Source organism: Oncorhynchus masou, unplaced genomic scaffold (assembly GCF_036934945.1).
Source record: "Oncorhynchus masou masou isolate Uvic2021 unplaced genomic scaffold, UVic_Omas_1.1 unplaced_scaffold_585, whole genome shotgun sequence".
NCBI classification, from domain to species: domain Eukaryota; kingdom Metazoa; phylum Chordata; class Actinopteri; order Salmoniformes; family Salmonidae; genus Oncorhynchus; species Oncorhynchus masou.
In genome coordinates this window covers 1-20,000 of record NW_027012271.1, presented here as the reverse complement: position 1 = coordinate 20,000, position 20,000 = coordinate 1, and the positions used below count along the sequence as shown (strand labels likewise).

General features: G+C 47.8%; 1 long non-coding RNA gene across 1 annotated transcript in view; it reads left to right on the top strand.

Moving 5' to 3' along the window:
* LOC135536261 (uncharacterized) overlaps positions 1 to 16,095 on the top strand; it is a 51,365-nt gene extending 35,270 nt beyond the window's left edge. Inside the window, exon 3 of the long non-coding RNA XR_010454965.1 lies at positions 15,920 to 16,095. This is a non-coding gene — a long non-coding RNA (uncharacterized LOC135536261). The remainder of the gene's footprint in view (positions 1 to 15,919) is intronic.
* The last annotated feature ends 3,905 nt before the right edge of the window (positions 16,096 to 20,000 follow it).

The following is a 20,000-nucleotide window of genomic DNA, read 5'->3' as shown; positions in this document are numbered from 1 at the left end:
CTCTATGAGTCTAGACCAGGAAATACAACCCATCTCTATGGGTCTAGACCAGGAAATACAACCCATCTCTATGGGTCTAGACCAGGAAATACAACCCATCTCTATGGGTCTAGACCAGGACATACAACCCATCTCTATGGGTCTAGACCAGGAAATACAGCCCATCTCTATGGGTCTAGACCAGGAAATACAACCCACAGCCCATATCTATGGGATCTAGACCAGGAAATACAACCCACAGCCCATCTCTATGGGTCTAGACCAGGAAATACAACCCACAGCCCATCTCTATCTGTCTTGACCAGGAAATACAACCCACAGCTCATCTCTATGGGTCAAGACTAGGAAATACAACCCACAGCCCATCTCTATGGGTCTAGACCAGGAATACAACCCACAGCCCATCTCTATGAGTCTAGACCAGGAAATACAACCCATCTCTATGGGTCTAGACCAGGAAATACAACCCACAGCCCATCTCTATGAGTCTAGACCAGGAAATACAACCCATCTCTATGGGTCTAGACCAGGAAATACAACCCATCTCTATGGGTCTAGACCAGGAAATACAACCCACAACCCATCTCTATGGGTCTAGACCAGGAAATACAACCCACAGCCCATCTCTATGGGTCTAGACCAGGAAATACAACCCACAGCCCATCTCTATGAGTCTAGACCAGGAAATACAACCCATCTCTATGGGTCTAGACCAGGAAATACAACCCATCTCTATGGGTCTAGACCAGGAATACAACCCACAGCCCATCTCTATGAGTCTAGACCAGGAAATACAACCCATCTCTATGGGTCTAGACCAGGAAATACAACCCACAGCCCATCTCTATGGGTTAGACCAGGAAATACAACCCACAGCCCATCTCTATGGGTCTAGACCAGGAATACAACCCACAGCCCATCTCTATGAGTCTAGACCAGGAAATACAAACCATCTCTATGGGTCTAGACCAGGAAATACAACCCACAGCCCATCTCTATGGGTCTAGACCAGGAAATACAACCCACAGCCCATCTCTATGGGTCTAGACCAGGAAATACAACCCACAGCCCATCTCTATGGGTCTAGACCAGGAAATACAACCCACAGCCCATCTCTATGGGCCTAGACCAGGAAATACAACCCACAGCCCATCTCTATGAGTCTAGACCAGGAAATACAACCCATCTCTATGGGTCTAGACCAGGAAATACAACCCATCTCTATGGGTCTAGACCAGGAAATACAACCCACAGCCCATCTCTATGGGTCTAGACCAGGAAATACAACCCATCTCTATGGGTCTAGACCAGGAAATACAACCCATCTCTATGGGTCTAGACCAGGAAATACAACCCATCTCTATGGGTCTAGACCAGGAAATACAACCCACAGCTCATCTCTATGGGTCAAGACTAGGAAATACAACCCATCTCTATGGGTCTAGACCAGGAAGGAATACAACCCATCTCTATGGGTCTAGACCAGGAAATACAACCCACAGCCCATCTCTATGGGTCTAGACCAGTCAGACCACAGCCCATCTCTATGGGTCTAGACCAGGAAATACAACCCATCTCTATGGGTCTAGACCAGGAAATACAACCCATCTCTATGGGTCTAGACCAGGAAATACAACCCACAACCCATCTCTATGGGTCTAGACCAGGAAATACAACCCATCTCTATGGGTCTAGACCAGGAAATACAACCCATCTCTATGGGTCTAGACCAGGAAATACAACCCACAACCCATCTCTATGGGTCTAGACCAGGAAATACAGCCCATCTCTATGGGTCTAGACCAGGAAATACAACCATCAGCCCATCTCTATGGGTCTAGACCAGGAAATACAACCCACAGCCCATCTCTATGGGTCTAGACCAGGAAATACAACCCACAGCCCATCTCTATGGGTCTAGACCAGGAAATACAACCCACAGCCCATCTCTATGGGCCTAGACCAGGAAATACAACCCACAGCCCATCTCTATGAGTCTAGACCAGGAAATACAACCCATCTCTATGGGTCTAGACCAGGAAATACAACCCTTCTCTATGGGTCTAGACCAGGAAATACAACCCACAGCCCATCTCTATGGGTCTAGACCAGGAAATACAACCCACCTCTATGGGTCTAGACCAGGAAATACAACCCATCTCTATGGGTCTAGACCAGGAAATACAGCCCATCTCTATGGGTCTAGACCAGGAAATACAACCCACAGCCCATCTCTATGGGTCTATACCAGGAAATACAACCCACAGCCCATCTCTATGGGTCTAGACCAGGAAATACAACCCACAACCCATCTCTATAGGCCTAGACCAGGAAATACAACCCACAGCCCATCTCTATGAGTCTAGACCAGGAAATACAACCCATCTCTATGGGTCTAGACCAGGAAATACAACCCATCTCTATGGGTCTAGACCAGGAAATACAACCCACAGCTCATCTCTATGGGTCAAGACTAGGAAATACAACCCATCTCTATGGGTCTAGACCAGGAAATACAACCCATCTCTATGGGTCTAGACCAGGAAATACAACCCACAGCCCATCTCTATGGGTCTAGACCAGTCAGACCACAGCCCATCTCTATGGGTCTAGACCAGGAAATACAACCCACAGCCCATCTCTATGGGTTAGACCAGGAAATACAACCCACAGCCCATCTCTATGGGTTAGACCAGGAAATACAACCCACAGCCCATCTCTATGGGTCTAGACCAGGAATACAACCCACAGCCCATCTCTATGAGTTCTAGACCAGGAAATACAACCCATCTCTATGGGTCTAGACCAGGAAATACAACCCACAGCCCATCTCTATGAGTCTAGACCAGGAAATACAACCCATCTCTATGGGTCTAGACCAGGAAATACAACCCATCTCTATGGGTCTAGACCAGGAAATACAACCCACAACCCATCTCTATGGGTCTAGACCAGGAAATACAACCCACAGCCCATCTCTATGGGTCTAGACCAGGAAATACAACCCACAGCCCATATCTATGGGTCTAGACCAGGAAATACAACCCACAGCCGATCTCTATTGGTCTAGACCAGGAAATAGAACCCACAGCCCATCTCTATGGGTCTTGACCAGGAAATACAACCCACAGCTCATCTCTATGGGTCAAGACTAGGAAATACAACCCACAGCCCATCTCTATGGGTCTAGACCAGGAATACAACCCACAGCCCATCTCTATGAGTCTAGACCAGGAAATACAACCCATCTCTATGGGTATAGACCAGGAAATACAACCCACAGCCCATCTCTATGGGTCTAGACCAGGAAATACAACCCATCTCTATGGGTCTAGTCCAGGAAATACAACCCACAACCCATCTCTATGGGTCTAGACCAGGAAATACAACCCACAGCCCATCTCTATGGGTCTAGACCAGGAAATACAACCCATCTCTATGGGTCTAGACCAGGAAATACAACCCATCTCTATGGGTCTAGACCAGGAAATACAACCCAGAGCCCATCTCTATGGGTCTTGACCAGGAAATACAACCCACAGCCCATATCTATGGGTCTAGACCAGGAAATACAACCCACAGCCCATCTCTATGGGTCTAGACCAGGAAATACAACCCACAGCCCATCTCTATGGGTCTTGACCAGGAAATACAACCCACAGCTCATCTCTATGGGTCAAGACTAGGAAATACAACCCACAGCCCATCTCTATGGGTCTAGACCCGGAATACAACCCACAGCCCATCTCTATGAGTCTAGACCAGGAAATACAACCCATCTCTATGGGTCTAGACCAGGAAATACAACCCACAGCCCATCTCTATGAGTCTAAACCAGGAAATACAACCCATCTCTATGGGTCTAGACCAGGATATACAACCCATCTCTATGGGTCTAGACCAGGAAATACAACCCACAACCCATCTCTATGGGTCTAGACCAGGAAATACAACCCACAGCCCATCTCTATGGGTCTAGACCAGGAAATACAACCCATCTCTATGGGTCTAGACCAGGAAATACAACCCATCTCTATGGGTCTAGACCAGGAAATACAACCCATCTCTATGGGTCTAGACCAGGAAATACAACCCATCTCTATGGGTCTAGACCAGGAAATACAACCCATCTCTATGGGTCTAGACCAGGAAATACAACCCATCTCTATGGGTCTAGACCAGGAAATACAACCCATCTCTATGGGTCTAGACCAGGAAATACAACCCATCTCTATGGGTCTAGACCAGGAAATACAACCCACAGCCCATCTCTATGGGTCTAGACCAGGAAATACAACCCACAGCTCATCTCTATGGGTCAAGATTAGGAAATACAACCCATCTCTATGGGTCTAGACCAGGAAATACAACCCATCTCTATGGGTCTAGACCAGGAAATACAACCCACAGGGGTCTAGACCAGTCAGACCACAGCCCATCTCTATGGGTCTAGACCAGGAAATGCAACCCATCTCTATGGGTCTAGACCAGGAAATACAACCCACAGGGGTCTAGACCAGTCAGACCACAGCCCATCTCTATGGGTTAGACCAGGAAATACAACCCACAGCCCATCTCTTTGGGTCTAGACCAGTCAGACCACAGCCCATCTCTATGGGTTAGACCAGGAAATACAACCCATCTCTATGGGTCTAGACCAGGAAATACAGCCCATCTCTATGGGTCTAGACCAGGAAATACAACCCACAGCCCATCTCTATGAGTCTAGACCAGGAAATACAACCCACAGCCCATCTCTATGGGTCTAGACTAGGAAATACAGCCCATCTCTATGGGTCTAGACCAGGAAATACAACCCATCTCTATGGGTCTAGACCAGGAAATACAACCCATCTCTATGGGTCTAGACCAGGAAATACAGCCCATCTCTATGGGTCTAGACCAGGAAATACAACCCATCTCTATGGGTCTTGACCAGGAAATACAACCCACAGCCCATCTCTATGGGTCTAGAGCAGGAAATACAACCCACAGCCCATCTCTATGGGTCTAGACCAGGAAATACAACCCACAGCCCATCTCTATGGGTCTTGACCAGGAAATACAACCCACAGCCCATCTGTATGGGTCTTGACCAGGAAATACAACCCACAGCCCATCTCTATGGGTCTAGACTAGGAAATACAGCCCATCTCTATGGGTCTTGACCAGGAAATACAGCCCATCTCTATGGGTCTTGACCAGGAAATACAACCCACAGCCCATCTCTATGGGTCTAGACCAGGAAATACAACCCACAGCCCATCTCTATGGGTCTTGACCAGGAAATACAACCCACAGCCCATCTGTATGGGTCTTGACCAGGAAATACAACCCACAGCCCATCTCTATGGGTCTAGACTAGGAAATACAGCCCATCTCTATGGGTCTAGACCAGGAAATACAGCCCATCTCTATGGGTCTTGACCAGGAAATACAACCCACAGCCCATCTCTATGGGTCTAGACCAGTCAGACCACAGCCCATCTCTATGGGTCTAGACCAGGAAATACAACCCACAGCCCATCTCTATGGGTCTAGACCAGTCAGACCACAGCCCATCTCTATGGGTCTAGACCAGGAAATACAACCCATCTCTATGGGTCTAGACTAGGAAATACAGCCCATCTCTATGGGTCTAGACCAGGAAATACAACCCACAGCCCATCTCTATGAGTCTAGACCAGGAAATACAACCCATCTCTATGGGTCTAGACCAGGAAATACAACCCACAGCCCATCTCTATGGGTCTAGACCAGGAAATACAACCCACAGCCCATCTCTATGGGTCTAGACCAGGAAATACAACCCACAGCCCATCTCTATGGGTCTTGACCAGGAAATACAACCCACAGCCCATCTGTATGGGTCTTGACCAGGAAATACAACCCACAGCCCATCTCTATGGGTCTAGACTAGGAAATACAGCCCATCTCTATGAGTCTAGACCAGGAAATACAACCCACAGCCCATCTCTATGGGTCTAGACCAGTCAGACCACAGCCCATCTCTATGGGTCTAGACCAGGAAATACAACCCACAGCCCATCTCTATGGGTCTAGTCTCATTGGGTAGTAGATGGGTAGTAGATGGTGGTGTTTAACTGTAGTCTCATTGGATAGTAGATGGGTAGTAGATGGGTAGTAGATTGGTAGTAGATTGGTAGTAGATGAGTAGTAGATGGGTAGTAGATGGGTAGTAGATTGGTAGTAGATGGGTAGTAGATGGGTAGTAGATGGGTAGTAGATGGTGGTGTTTAATTGTAGTCTCATTGGGTAGTAGATGGGTAGTAGATTGGTAGTAGATGGGTAGTAGATGTTGGTGTTTAACTGTCGTCTCATCGGGTAGTAGATGGGTAGTAGATGAGTAATAGATGGGTAGTAGATTTTGGTGTTTAACTGTCGTCTCATCGGGTAGTATATGGGTAGTAGATGAGTAGTAGATGGGTAGTAGATGGTGGTGTTTAACTGTCGTCTCATCGGGTAGTAGATGGGTAGTAGATGAGTAATAGATGGGTAGTAGATTTTGGTGTTTAACTGTCGTCTCATCGGGTAGTAGATGGGTAGTAGATGGGTAGTAGATGGGTAGTAGATGGGTAGTAGATGGATAGTAGATGGGTAGTAGATGGTGGTGTTTAACTGACGTCTCATCGGGTAGTAGATGGGTAGTAGATGGGTAGTAGATGGGTAGTAGTTGGGTAGTAGATGGATAGTAGATGGGTAGTAGATGGGTAGTAGATGGATAGTAGATGGATAGTAGATGGTGGTGTTTAACTGTAGTCTCATCGGGTAGTAGATGGGTTGTAGATGGGTAGTAGATGGTGGTGTTTAACTGTCGTCTCATCAGGTAGTAGATGGGTAGTAGATGAGTAGTAGATGGGTAGTAGATGGTGGTGTTTAACTGTCGTCTCATCGGGTAGTAGATGGGTAGTAGATGAGTAATAGATGGGTAGTAGATTTTGGTGTTTAACTGTCGTCTCATCGGGTAGTAGATGGGTAGTAGATGGGTAGTAGATGGGTAGTAGATGGGTAGTAGATGGATAGTAGATGGGTAGTAGATGGTGGTGTTTAACTGACGTCTCATCGGGTAGTAGATGGGTAGTAGATGGGTAGTAGATGGGTAGTAGTTGGGTAGTAGATGGATAGTAGATGGGTAGTAGATGGGTAGTAGATGGATAGTAGATGGATAGTAGATGGTGGTGTTTAACTGTAGTCTCATCGGGTAGTAGATGGGTTGTAGATGGGTAGTAGATGGTGGTGTTTAACTGTCGTCTCATCAGGTAGTAGATGGGTAGTAGATGAGTAGTAGATGGGTAGTAGATGGGTAGTAGATGGTGGTGTTTAACTGTAGTCTCATTGGGTAGTAGATGGGTAGTAGATGGGTAGTAGATGGTGGTGTTTAACTGTAGTCTTATTGGGTAGTAGATGGGTAGTAGATGGGTAGTAGATGGGTAGTAGATGGGTAGTAGATGAGTAGTAGATTGGTAGTAGATGGGTAGTAGATGGGTAGTAGATGGGTAGTAGATGGTGTTGTTTAACTGTAGTCTCATTGGGTAGTAGATGGATAGTAGATGGATAGTAGATGGGTAGTAGATGGGTAGTAGATGGATAGTAGATGGGTAGTAGATGGTGGTGTTTAACTGTAGTCTCATCGGGTAGTAGATGGATAGTAGATGGGTAGTAGATGGTGGTGTTTAACTGTCGTCTCATCGGGTAGTAGATGAGTAGTAGATGGGTAGTAGATGGGTAGTAGATGGGTAGTAGATGGGTAGTAGATGAGTAGTAGATGGGTAGAAGATGGGTAGTAGATGGTGGTGTTTAACTGTCGTCTCATCGGGTAGTAGATGGGTAGTAGATGAGTAGTAGATGGGTAGTAGATGGTGGTGTTTAACTGTAGTCTCATTGGGTAGTAGATGGGTAGTAGATGGGTAGTAGATGGTGGTGTTTAACTGTAGTCTTATTGGGTAGTAGATGGGTAGTAGATGGGTAGTAGATGGGTAGTAGATGGGTAGTAGATGAGTAGTAGATTGGTAGTAGATGGGTAGTAGATGGGTAGTAGATGGGTAGTAGATGGTGTTGTTTAACTGTAGTCTCATTGGGTAGTAGATGGATAGTAGATGGATAGTAGATGGGTAGTAGATGGGTAGTAGATGGATAGTAGATGGGTAGTAGATGGTGGTGTTTAACTGTAGTCTCATCGGGTAGTAGATGGATAGTAGATGGGTAGTAGATGGTGGTGTTTAACTGTCGTCTCATCGGGTAGTAGATGAGTAGTAGATGGGTAGTAGATGGGTAGTAGATGGGTAGTAGATGGGTAGTAGATGAGTAGTAGATGGGTAGAAGATGGGTAGTAGATGGTGGTGTTTAACTGTCGTCTCATCGGGTAGTAGATGGGTAGTAGATGAGTAGTAGATGGGTAGTAGATGGTGGTGTTTAACTGTAGTCTCATTGGGTAGTAGATGGGTAGTAGATGGGTAGTAGATGGTGGTGTTTAACTGTAGTCTTATTGGGTAGTAGATGGGTAGTAGATGGGTAGTAGATGGGTAGTAGATGGTGTTGTTTAACTGTAGTCTCATTGGGTAGTAGATGGGTAGTAGATGGGTAGTAGATGGTGGTGTTTAACTGTAGTCTCATTGGGTAGTAGATGGATAGTAGATGGATAGTAGATGGGTAGTAGATGGGTAGTAGATGGTGGTGTTTAACTGTAGTCTCATCGGGTAGTAGATGGATAGTAGATGGGTAGTAGATGGGTAGTAGATGGGTAGTAGGTGGGTAGTAGATGGGTAGTAGATGGGTAGTAGATGGGTAGTAGATGGTGGTGTTTAACTGTCGTCTCATTGGGTAGTAGGTGGGTAGTAGATGGTGGTGTTTAACTGTCGTCTCATTGTGTAATAGGTGGGTAGTAGATGGTGGTGTTTAACTGTAGTCTCATCCGGTAGTAGATGGATAGTAGATGGGTAGTAGATGGGTAGTAGGTGGGTAGTAGATGGGTAGTAGATGGTGGTGTTAACTGTAGTTTCATCGGGTAGTAGATGGGTAGTAGATGGGTAGTAGATGGTGGTGTTTAACTGTTGTCTCATTGGGTAATAGGTGGGTAGTAGATGGTGGTGTTTAACTGTCGTCTCATTGGGTAATAGGTGGGTAGTAGATGGGTAGTAGATGGGTAGTAGATGGTGGTGTTTAACTGTCGTCTCATTGGGTAATAGGTGGGTAGTAGATGGTGGTGTTTAACTGTCGTCTCATTGGGTAGTAGATGGGTAGTAGATGGTGGTGTTTAACTGTCGTCTCATTGGGTAGTAGATGGGTAGTAGATGGTGGTGTTTAACTGTCGTCTCATTGGGTAGTAGATGGGTAGTAGATGGGTAGTAGATGGTGGTGTTTAACTGTCGTCTCATTGGGTAGTAGATGGGTAGTAGATGGTGGTGTTTAACTGTCGTCTCATTGGGTAGTAGATGGGTAGTAGATGGGTAGTAGATGGTGGTGTTTAACTGTCGTCTCATTGGGTAGTAGATGGGTAGTAGATGGGTAGTAGATGGTGGTGTTTAACTGTCGTCTCATTGGGTAGTAGATGGGTAGTGGATGGTGGTGTTTAACTGTCGTCTCATTGGGTAGTAGATGGGTAGTAGATGGTGGTGTTAACTGTCGTCTCATTGGGTAGTAGATGGTGGTGTTTAACTGTCGTCTCATTGGGTAATAGGTGGGTAGTAGATGATGGTGTTTAACTGTCGTCTCATTGGGTAGTAGATGGGTAGTAGATGGTGGTGTTAACTGGCGTCTCATTGGGTAGTAGATGGGTAGTAGATGGTGGTGTTAACTGTCGTCTCATTGGGTAGTAGATGGTGGTGTTTAACTGTCGTCTCATTGGGTAATAGGTGGGTAGTAGATGGTGGTGTTAACTGTCGTCTCATTGGGTAATAGGTGGGTAGTAGATGGTGGTGTTAACTGTCGTCTCATTGGGTAATAGGTGGGTAGTAGATGGTGGTGTTTAACTGTCGTCTCATTGGGTAGTAGATGGGTAGTAGACGGTGGTGTTTAACTGTCGTCTCATTGGGACAGCAGCGTCTCATTGGGTAGTAGGTGGGTAGTAGATGGTGGTGTTAACTGTCGTCTCATTGGGTAATAGGTGGGTAGTAGATGGTGGTGTTTAACTGTCGTCTCATTGGGTAATAGGTGGGTAGTAGATGGTGGTGTTTAACTGTCGTCTCATTGGGTAGTAGGTGGGTAGTAGATGGTGGTGTTTAACTGTCGTCTCATTGGGTAGTAGATGGGTAGTAGATGGATAGTAGATGGGTAGTAGATGGTGGTGTTTAACTGTCGTCTCATTGGGTAGTAGATGGGTAGTAGATGGGTAGTAGATGGTGGTGTTTAACTGTAGTCTCATCGGGTAGTAGATGGGTAGTAGATGGGTAGTAGATGGGTAGTAGATGGGTAGTAGATGGTGGTGTTTAACTGTCGTCTCATTGGGTAATAGGTGGGTAGTAGATGGTGGTGTTTAACTGTCGTCTCATTGGGTAATAGGTGGGTAGTAGATGGTGGTGTTTAACTGTCGTCTCATTGGGTAGTAGATGGTGGTGTTAACTGTCGTCTCATTGGGTAGTAGATGGTGGTGTTAACTGTCGTCTCATTGGGACAGCAGCGTCTCATTGGGTAGTAGGTGGGTAGTAGATGGTGGTGTTTAACTGTCGTCTCATTGGGTAGTAGGTGGGTAGTAGATTGGTAGTAGATGGGTAGTAGATGGGTAGTAGATGGGTAGTAGATGGTGGTGTTTAATTGTAGTCTCATTGGGTAGTAGATGGGTAGTAGATTGGTAGTAGATGGGTAGTAGATGTTGGTGTTTAACTGTCGTCTCATCGGGTAGTAGATGGGTAGTAGATGAGTAATAGATGGGTAGTAGATTTTGGTGTTTAACTGTCGTCTCATCGGGTAGTAGATGGGTAGTAGATGGGTAGTAGATGGGTAGTAGATGGGTAGTAGATGGATAGTAGATGGGTAGTAGATGGTGGTGTTTAACTGACGTCTCATCGGGTAGTAGATGGGTAGTAGATGGGTAGTAGATGGGTAGTAGTTGGGTAGTAGATGGATAGTAGATGGGTAGTAGATGGGTAGTAGATGGATAGTAGATGGATAGTAGATGGTGGTGTTTAACTGTAGTCTCATCGGGTAGTAGATGGGTTGTAGATGGGTAGTAGATGGTGGTGTTTAACTGTCGTCTCATCAGGTAGTAGATGGGTAGTAGATGAGTAGTAGATGGGTAGTAGATGGTGGTGTTTAACTGTCGTCTCATCGGGTAGTAGATGGGTAGTAGATGAGTAATAGATGGGTAGTAGATTTTGGTGTTTAACTGTCGTCTCATCGGGTAGTAGATGGGTAGTAGATGGGTAGTAGATGGGTAGTAGATGGGTAGTAGATGGATAGTAGATGGGTAGTAGATGGTGGTGTTTAACTGACGTCTCATCGGGTAGTAGATGGGTAGTAGATGGGTAGTAGATGGGTAGTAGTTGGGTAGTAGATGGATAGTAGATGGGTAGTAGATGGGTAGTAGATGGATAGTAGATGGATAGTAGATGGTGGTGTTTAACTGTAGTCTCATCGGGTAGTAGATGGGTTGTAGATGGGTAGTAGATGGTGGTGTTTAACTGTCGTCTCATCAGGTAGTAGATGGGTAGTAGATGAGTAGTAGATGGGTAGTAGATGGGTAGTAGATGGTGGTGTTTAACTGTAGTCTCATTGGGTAGTAGATGGGTAGTAGATGGGTAGTAGATGGTGGTGTTTAACTGTAGTCTTATTGGGTAGTAGATGGGTAGTAGATGGGTAGTAGATGGGTAGTAGATGGGTAGTAGATGAGTAGTAGATTGGTAGTAGATGGGTAGTAGATGGGTAGTAGATGGGTAGTAGATGGTGTTGTTTAACTGTAGTCTCATTGGGTAGTAGATGGATAGTAGATGGATAGTAGATGGGTAGTAGATGGGTAGTAGATGGATAGTAGATGGGTAGTAGATGGTGGTGTTTAACTGTAGTCTCATCGGGTAGTAGATGGATAGTAGATGGGTAGTAGATGGTGGTGTTTAACTGTCGTCTCATCGGGTAGTAGATGAGTAGTAGATGGGTAGTAGATGGGTAGTAGATGGGTAGTAGATGGGTAGTAGATGAGTAGTAGATGGGTAGAAGATGGGTAGTAGATGGTGGTGTTTAACTGTCGTCTCATCGGGTAGTAGATGGGTAGTAGATGAGTAGTAGATGGGTAGTAGATGGTGGTGTTTAACTGTAGTCTCATTGGGTAGTAGATGGGTAGTAGATGGGTAGTAGATGGTGGTGTTTAACTGTAGTCTTATTGGGTAGTAGATGGGTAGTAGATGGGTAGTAGATGGGTAGTAGATGGGTAGTAGATGAGTAGTAGATTGGTAGTAGATGGGTAGTAGATGGGTAGTAGATGGGTAGTAGATGGTGTTGTTTAACTGTAGTCTCATTGGGTAGTAGATGGATAGTAGATGGATAGTAGATGGGTAGTAGATGGGTAGTAGATGGATAGTAGATGGGTAGTAGATGGTGGTGTTTAACTGTAGTCTCATCGGGTAGTAGATGGATAGTAGATGGGTAGTAGATGGTGGTGTTTAACTGTCGTCTCATCGGGTAGTAGATGAGTAGTAGATGGGTAGTAGATGGGTAGTAGATGGGTAGTAGATGGGTAGTAGATGAGTAGTAGATGGGTAGAAGATGGGTAGTAGATGGTGGTGTTTAACTGTCGTCTCATCGGGTAGTAGATGGGTAGTAGATGAGTAGTAGATGGGTAGTAGATGGTGGTGTTTAACTGTAGTCTCATTGGGTAGTAGATGGGTAGTAGATGGGTAGTAGATGGTGGTGTTTAACTGTAGTCTTATTGGGTAGTAGATGGGTAGTAGATGGGTAGTAGATGGGTAGTAGATGGTGTTGTTTAACTGTAGTCTCATTGGGTAGTAGATGGGTAGTAGATGGGTAGTAGATGGTGGTGTTTAACTGTAGTCTCATTGGGTAGTAGATGGATAGTAGATGGATAGTAGATGGGTAGTAGATGGGTAGTAGATGGTGGTGTTTAACTGTAGTCTCATCGGGTAGTAGATGGATAGTAGATGGGTAGTAGATGGGTAGTAGATGGGTAGTAGGTGGGTAGTAGATGGGTAGTAGATGGGTAGTAGATGGGTAGTAGATGGTGGTGTTTAACTGTCGTCTCATTGGGTAGTAGGTGGGTAGTAGATGGTGGTGTTTAACTGTCGTCTCATTGTGTAATAGGTGGGTAGTAGATGGTGGTGTTTAACTGTAGTCTCATCCGGTAGTAGATGGATAGTAGATGGGTAGTAGATGGGTAGTAGGTGGGTAGTAGATGGGTAGTAGATGGTGGTGTTAACTGTAGTTTCATCGGGTAGTAGATGGGTAGTAGATGGGTAGTAGATGGTGGTGTTTAACTGTTGTCTTATTGGGTAATAGGTGGGTAGTAGATGGTGGTGTTTAACTGTCGTCTCATTGGGTAATAGGTGGGTAGTAGATGGGTAGTAGATGGGTAGTAGATGGTGGTGTTTAACTGTCGTCTCATTGGGTAATAGGTGGGTAGTAGATGGTGGTGTTTAACTGTCGTCTCATTGGGTAGTAGATGGGTAGTAGATGGTGGTGTTTAACTGTCGTCTCATTGGGTAGTAGATGGGTAGTAGATGGTGGTGTTTAACTGTCGTCTCATTGGGTAGTAGATGGGTAGTAGATGGGTAGTAGATGGTGGTGTTTAACTGTCGTCTCATTGGGTAGTAGATGGGTAGTAGATGGTGGTGTTTAACTGTCGTCTCATTGGGTAGTAGATGGGTAGTAGATGGGTAGTAGATGGTGGTGTTTAACTGTCGTCTCATTGGGTAGTAGATGGGTAGTAGATGGGTAGTAGATGGTGGTGTTTAACTGTCGTCTCATTGGGTAGTAGATGGGTAGTGGATGGTGGTGTTTAACTGTCGTCTCATTGGGTAGTAGATGGGTAGTAGATGGTGGTGTTAACTGTCGTCTCATTGGGTAGTAGATGGTGGTGTTTAACTGTCGTCTCATTGGGTAATAGGTGGGTAGTAGATGATGGTGTTTAACTGTCGTCTCATTGGGTAGTAGATGGGTAGTAGATGGTGGTGTTAACTGGCGTCTCATTGGGTAGTAGATGGGTAGTAGATGGTGGTGTTAACTGTCGTCTCATTGGGTAGTAGATGGTGGTGTTTAACTGTCGTCTCATTGGGTAATAGGTGGGTAGTAGATGGTGGTGTTAACTGTCGTCTCATTGGGTAATAGGTGGGTAGTAGATGGTGGTGTTAACTGTCGTCTCATTGGGTAATAGGTGGGTAGTAGATGGTGGTGTTTAACTGTCGTCTCATTGGGTAGTAGATGGGTAGTAGACGGTGGTGTTTAACTGTCGTCTCATTGGGACAGCAGCGTCTCATTGGGTAGTAGGTGGGTAGTAGATGGTGGTGTTAACTGTCGTCTCATTGGGTAATAGGTGGGTAGTAGATGGTGGTGTTTAACTGTCGTCTCATTGGGTAATAGGTGGGTAGTAGATGGTGGTGTTTAACTGTCGTCTCATTGGGTAGTAGGTGGGTAGTAGATGGTGGTGTTTAACTGTCGTCTCATTGGGTAGTAGATGGGTAGTAGATGGATAGTAGATGGGTAGTAGATGGTGGTGTTTAACTGTCGTCTCATTGGGTAGTAGATGGGTAGTAGATGGGTAGTAGATGGTGGTGTTTAACTGTAGTCTCATCGGGTAGTAGATGGGTAGTAGATGGGTAGTAGATGGGTAGTAGATGGGTAGTAGATGGTGGTGTTTAACTGTCGTCTCATTGGGTAATAGGTGGGTAGTAGATGGTGGTGTTTAACTGTCGTCTCATTGGGTAATAGGTGGGTAGTAGATGGTGGTGTTTAACTGTCGTCTCATTGGGTAGTAGATGGTGGTGTTAACTGTCGTCTCATTGGGTAGTAGATGGTGGTGTTAACTGTCGTCTCATTGGGACAGCAGCGTCTCATTGGGTAGTAGGTGGGTAGTAGATGGTGGTGTTTAACTGTCGTCTCATTGGGTAGTAGGTGGGTAGTAGATGGTGGTGTTTAACTGGCGTCTCATTGGGTAGTAGATGGGTAGTAGATGGTGGTGTTAACTGGCGTCTCATTGGGACAGCAGCGTCTCATATCTCAGTATAAGGCTGTGAAGGCATCCTATTCCCCAGGGCCCTGGTCAGATGAAGTGCTTCTAAAGGGGAGGCATTTGGGTGGTGGCCCGGTCATCTCGTCCAATAGGAAAGGAGATATTGATCTGTTGGAATCCTGCCACCCAACGCTTCTGCTTCTCTCTCCCACTTAGTAATGATCCCAGCATATTTCTGGGTCATAACACACACACACACTCACACACACACACTCACACACTCACACACACACACACAGACACACACACACACACACACACACTCACACACACACACACTCACACACACACACACACACACACTCACACACACACACACTCACACACACACACACACACACACAGACACACACACACACACACACACGTACACACATACACACACACGCGCCCTCAGACATACACACACACGCGCGCTCTCACACACACACGCGCGTGCTCACACACACACACACGCACGCTCATTCATTAATTCAATTAATGCACTCGCCGGAGTAGCTGATCCATCAGGGATGATGTAATGCTTTTGTCAGTGCTTCCTGTTCCTCCTCCTGCAACTACACTTCCTGTTGACTCCTTCAACACGTCCCTCTTTCCTCGCTGCTCTGATCAGATCGTCTAGCGTGTGTCTGGGGTGAAGTATCAACGTAGACACTAGCTTGACCATGTTTCCCTAACCCTTTGTCTCACCCATGTCCCTCGTCTGTCTCCCTGTGTCCTCCCCCCCAGCTTCCCTAACTTTGACCTGGAGGAGTCAGGTCAGTGTCAGGGGGACTGGCTGCTCCTAGGCCCCACCTGGAGAGAGGAGTACCGGTGTGTGGCTCCCTCCTCCCACCTCCCTTCATCTCTTCCAGTGGAGGAGTCTGGCTCTACTTCCACTCACAGGCCAACAGCTCAGGACTGGCTCAGGGGTTCAGACTGTCTTATATCAGAGGTGAGAGACACTTCCTGGATAAATACATGCTAGGGGGAGAGGAGGAGGAGAGGGAGGGAGGGGAGGGAGAGGAGGAGGAGAGGGAGGGAGAGGGGGAGAGGGAGGGAGGGAGGGAGGGAGAGGGAGGGAGAGGGAGGGAGGGAGGGAGGGAGGGAGGGAGAGGAGGAGAGGGAGGGAGGGAGGGGAGGGAGAGGAGGAGAGGGAGGGAGGGAGGGAGGGAGGGAGGGGAGGGAGAGGAGGGAGGGAGGGAGGGAGGGAGAGGAGGGAGAGGGAGGAGTCTGGCTCTACTTCCACTCACAGGCCAACAGCTCAGGACTGGCTCAGGGGTTCAGACTGTCTTATATCAGAGGTGAGAGACACTTCCTGGATAAATACATGCTAGGGGGGAGAGGAGGAGGAGAGGGAGGGGAGAGAGAGGAGGAGAGGGAGGGAGGGAGGGAGGGAGGGAGAGGAGGGAGAGGGAGGAGTCTGGCTCTACTTCCACTCACAGGCCAACAGCTCAGGACTGGCTCAGACTGGCTCAGAGGGAGGGGAGGGAGAGGGAGAGGAGAGGAGAGGAGAGGGAGGGAGAGGAGAGGAGGGAGATGAGGGAGGGAGGGAGGTTAGGGAGGAGGGGAGGGAGGGGAGGAGTCTGGCTCTACTTCCACTCACAGGCCAACAGCTCAGGACTGGCTCAGGGGTTCAGACTGTCTTATATCAGAGGTGAGAGACACTTCCTGGATAAATACATGCTAGGGGGGAGATGAGGAGGAGAGGGAGGGAGGGGAGGGAGAGGAGGAGAGGGAGGGAGGGAGTGAGGGGAGGGAGAGGAGGAGAGGGAGGGGAGGGAGGGAAGGAGGGAGAGGGAGGAGTCTGGCTCTACTTCCACTCACAGGCCAACAGCTCAGGACTGGCTCAGGGGTTCAGACTGTCTTATATCAGAGGTGAGAGACACTTCCTGGATAAATACATGCTAGGGGGGAGATGAGGAGGAGAGGGAGGGAGGGGGAGGGAGAGGAGGAGAGGGAGGGAGGGAGTGAGGGGAGGGAGAGGAGGAGAGGGAGGGGAGGGAGGGAAGGAGGGAGAGGGAGGAGTCTGGCTCTACTTCCACTCACAGGCCAACAGCTCAGGACTGGCTCAGACTGGCTCAGAGGGAGGGGAGGGAGGGAGGGAGGGAGAGGAGGAGAGGGGGAGGGAGGGAGGGAGAGGAGGGAGAGGGAGGGAGAGGAGGGAGAGGGAGGGAGAGGAGGAGAGGGAGGGAGGGAGGGGAGGGAGAGGAGGAGAGGGAGGGAGAGGAGGAGGAGAGGGAGGGAGGGGAGGGAGAGGAGGAGAGGGAGGGAGAGGAGAGGGAGGAGTCTGGCTCTACTTCCACTCACAGGCCAACAGCTCAGGACTGGCTCAGGGGTTCAGACTGTCTTATATCAGAGGTGAGAGACACTTCCTGGATAAATACATGCTAGGGGGGAGAGGAGGAGGAGAGGGAGGGGAGAGAGAGGAGGGAGAGTAGGAGAGGGAGGGAGGGAGGGAGAGGAGGGAGAGGAGGGAGAGGGAGGGAGGGAGAGGAGGGAGAGGGAGGGAGGGAGGGAGGGAGAGGAGGGAGAGGGAGGGAGAGGAGGGAGAGGGGGAGGGAGGGAGGGAGGGAGAGGGAGGGATAGGAGGAGAGGGAGGGAGAGGAGGAGAGGGAGGGAGAGGAGGGGGGGGGAGAGGAAGAGAGGGAGAGGAGGAGAGGGAGGGAGAGGAGGAGAGGGAGGGAGAGGAGGGAGAGGGGGGGAGAGGAGGAGAGGGAGGGAGGGAGGGAGAGGGAGGTAAGGGAAAGGAGAAGAGGGAAGGTAGAGGAGAGGAGGGAGAGGAGGAGAGGGAAGGAGGGAGGGAAGGGAGAGGAGAGGGAGAAGAGGAGAGGAGGAGGTGGAGAGGGAGGTAAGGGAAGGGAAGGGGAGAGAGGGAGTGAAAGGAGGAGAAGAGGGAGGGCGGGAGAGGGAGAGGAGGAGAAGGAGGGAGAGGAGGAGAGAGAAGGAAAGGAGGAGAGTAGGAGAGAGAGAGGAGGAGAAGGAGGGGGAGATTAGGAGGAGAGGGATGAGGGAGAGGAGAGGGCGGGAGGAAGAGGATAAGAGGGAGAGGAGGGTGAGAAGGAGGGATGAGGGAGAGGAGGAGAGGGAAAGGGAGGGAGATGAGGGAGATGAGGGAGGTGAAGTGGGAACAGGAACAGGTTGATACTGGTAGGCCAGACAATGGAAAAACACACTGATAACAGCTGTGTTGTTCACCTTCTCTATCTCACTACCATCTGGCATCGATGGAGTCACTGATAACAGCTGTGTTGTTCACCTTCTCTATCTTACTACCATCTGGCATCGATGGAGTCACTGATAACAGCTGTGTTGTTCACCTTCTCTATCTCACTACCATCTGGCATCGATGGAGTCACTGATAACAGCTGTGTTGTTCACCTTCTCTATCTCACTACCATCTGGCATCGATGGAGTCACTGATAACAGCTGTGTTGTTCACCTTCTCTATCTCACTACCATCTGGCATCGATGGAGTCACTGATAACAGCTGTGTTGTTCACCTTCTCTATCTCACTACCATCTGGCATCGATGGAGTCACTGATAACAGCTGTGTTGTTCACCTTCTCTATCTCACTACCATCTGGCATCGATGGAGTCACTGATAACAGCTGTGTTGTTCACCTTCTCTATCTCACTACCATCTGGCATCGATGGAGTCACTGATAACAGCTGTGTTGTTCACCTTCTCTATCTCACTACCATCTGGCATCAATGGAGTCACTGATAACAGCTGTGTTGTTCACCTTCTCTATCTCACTACCATCTGGCATCGATGGAGTCACTGATAACAGCTGTGTTGTTCACCTTCTCTATCTCAACACCATCTGGCATCGATGGAGTCACTGATAACAGCTGTGTTGTTCACCTTCTCTATCTCACTACCACCTGGCATCGATGGAGTCACTGATAACAGCTGTGTTGTTCACCTTCTCTATCTCACTACCACCTGGCATCGATGGAGTCACTGATAACAGCTGTGTTGTTCACCTTCTCTATCTCACTACCATCTGGCATCGATGGAGTCACTGATAACAGCTGTGTTGTTCACCTTCTCTATCTCACTACCATCTGGCATCGATGGAGTCACTGATAACAGCTGTGTTGTTCACCTTCTCTATCTCACTACCATCTGGCATCGATGGAGTCACTGATAACAGCTGTGTTGTTCACCTTCTCTATCTCACTACCATCTGGCATCGATGGAGTCACTGATAACAGCTGTGTTGTTCACCTTCTCTATCTCACTACCATCTGGCATCGATGGAGTCACTGATAACAGCTGTGTTGTTCACCTTCTCTATCTCACTACCATCTGGCATCGATGGAGTCACTGATAACAGCTGTGTTGTTCACCTTCTCTATCTCACCATCTGGCATCCACCTTCTCTACTACTGGCATCGATGGAGTCACTGATAACAGCTGTGTTGTTCACCTTCTCTATCTCACTACCATCTGGCATCGATGGAGTCACTGATAACAGCTGTGTTGTTCACCTTCTCTATCTCACTACCATCTGGCATCGATGGAGTCACTGATAACAGCTGTGTTGTTCACCTTCTCTATCTCACTACCATCTGGCATCGATGGAGTCACTGATAACAGCTGTGTTGTTCACCTTCTCTATCTCACTACCATCTGGCATCGATGGAGTCACTGATAACAGCTGTGTTGTTCACCTTCTCTATCTCACTACCATCTGGCATCGATGGAGTCACTGATAACAGCTGTGTTGTTCACCTTCTATCTCACTACCATCTGGCACTGATAACAGCTGTGTTGTTCATTCTCTATCTCACTACCTTCTCTGGAGTCACTGATAACAGCTG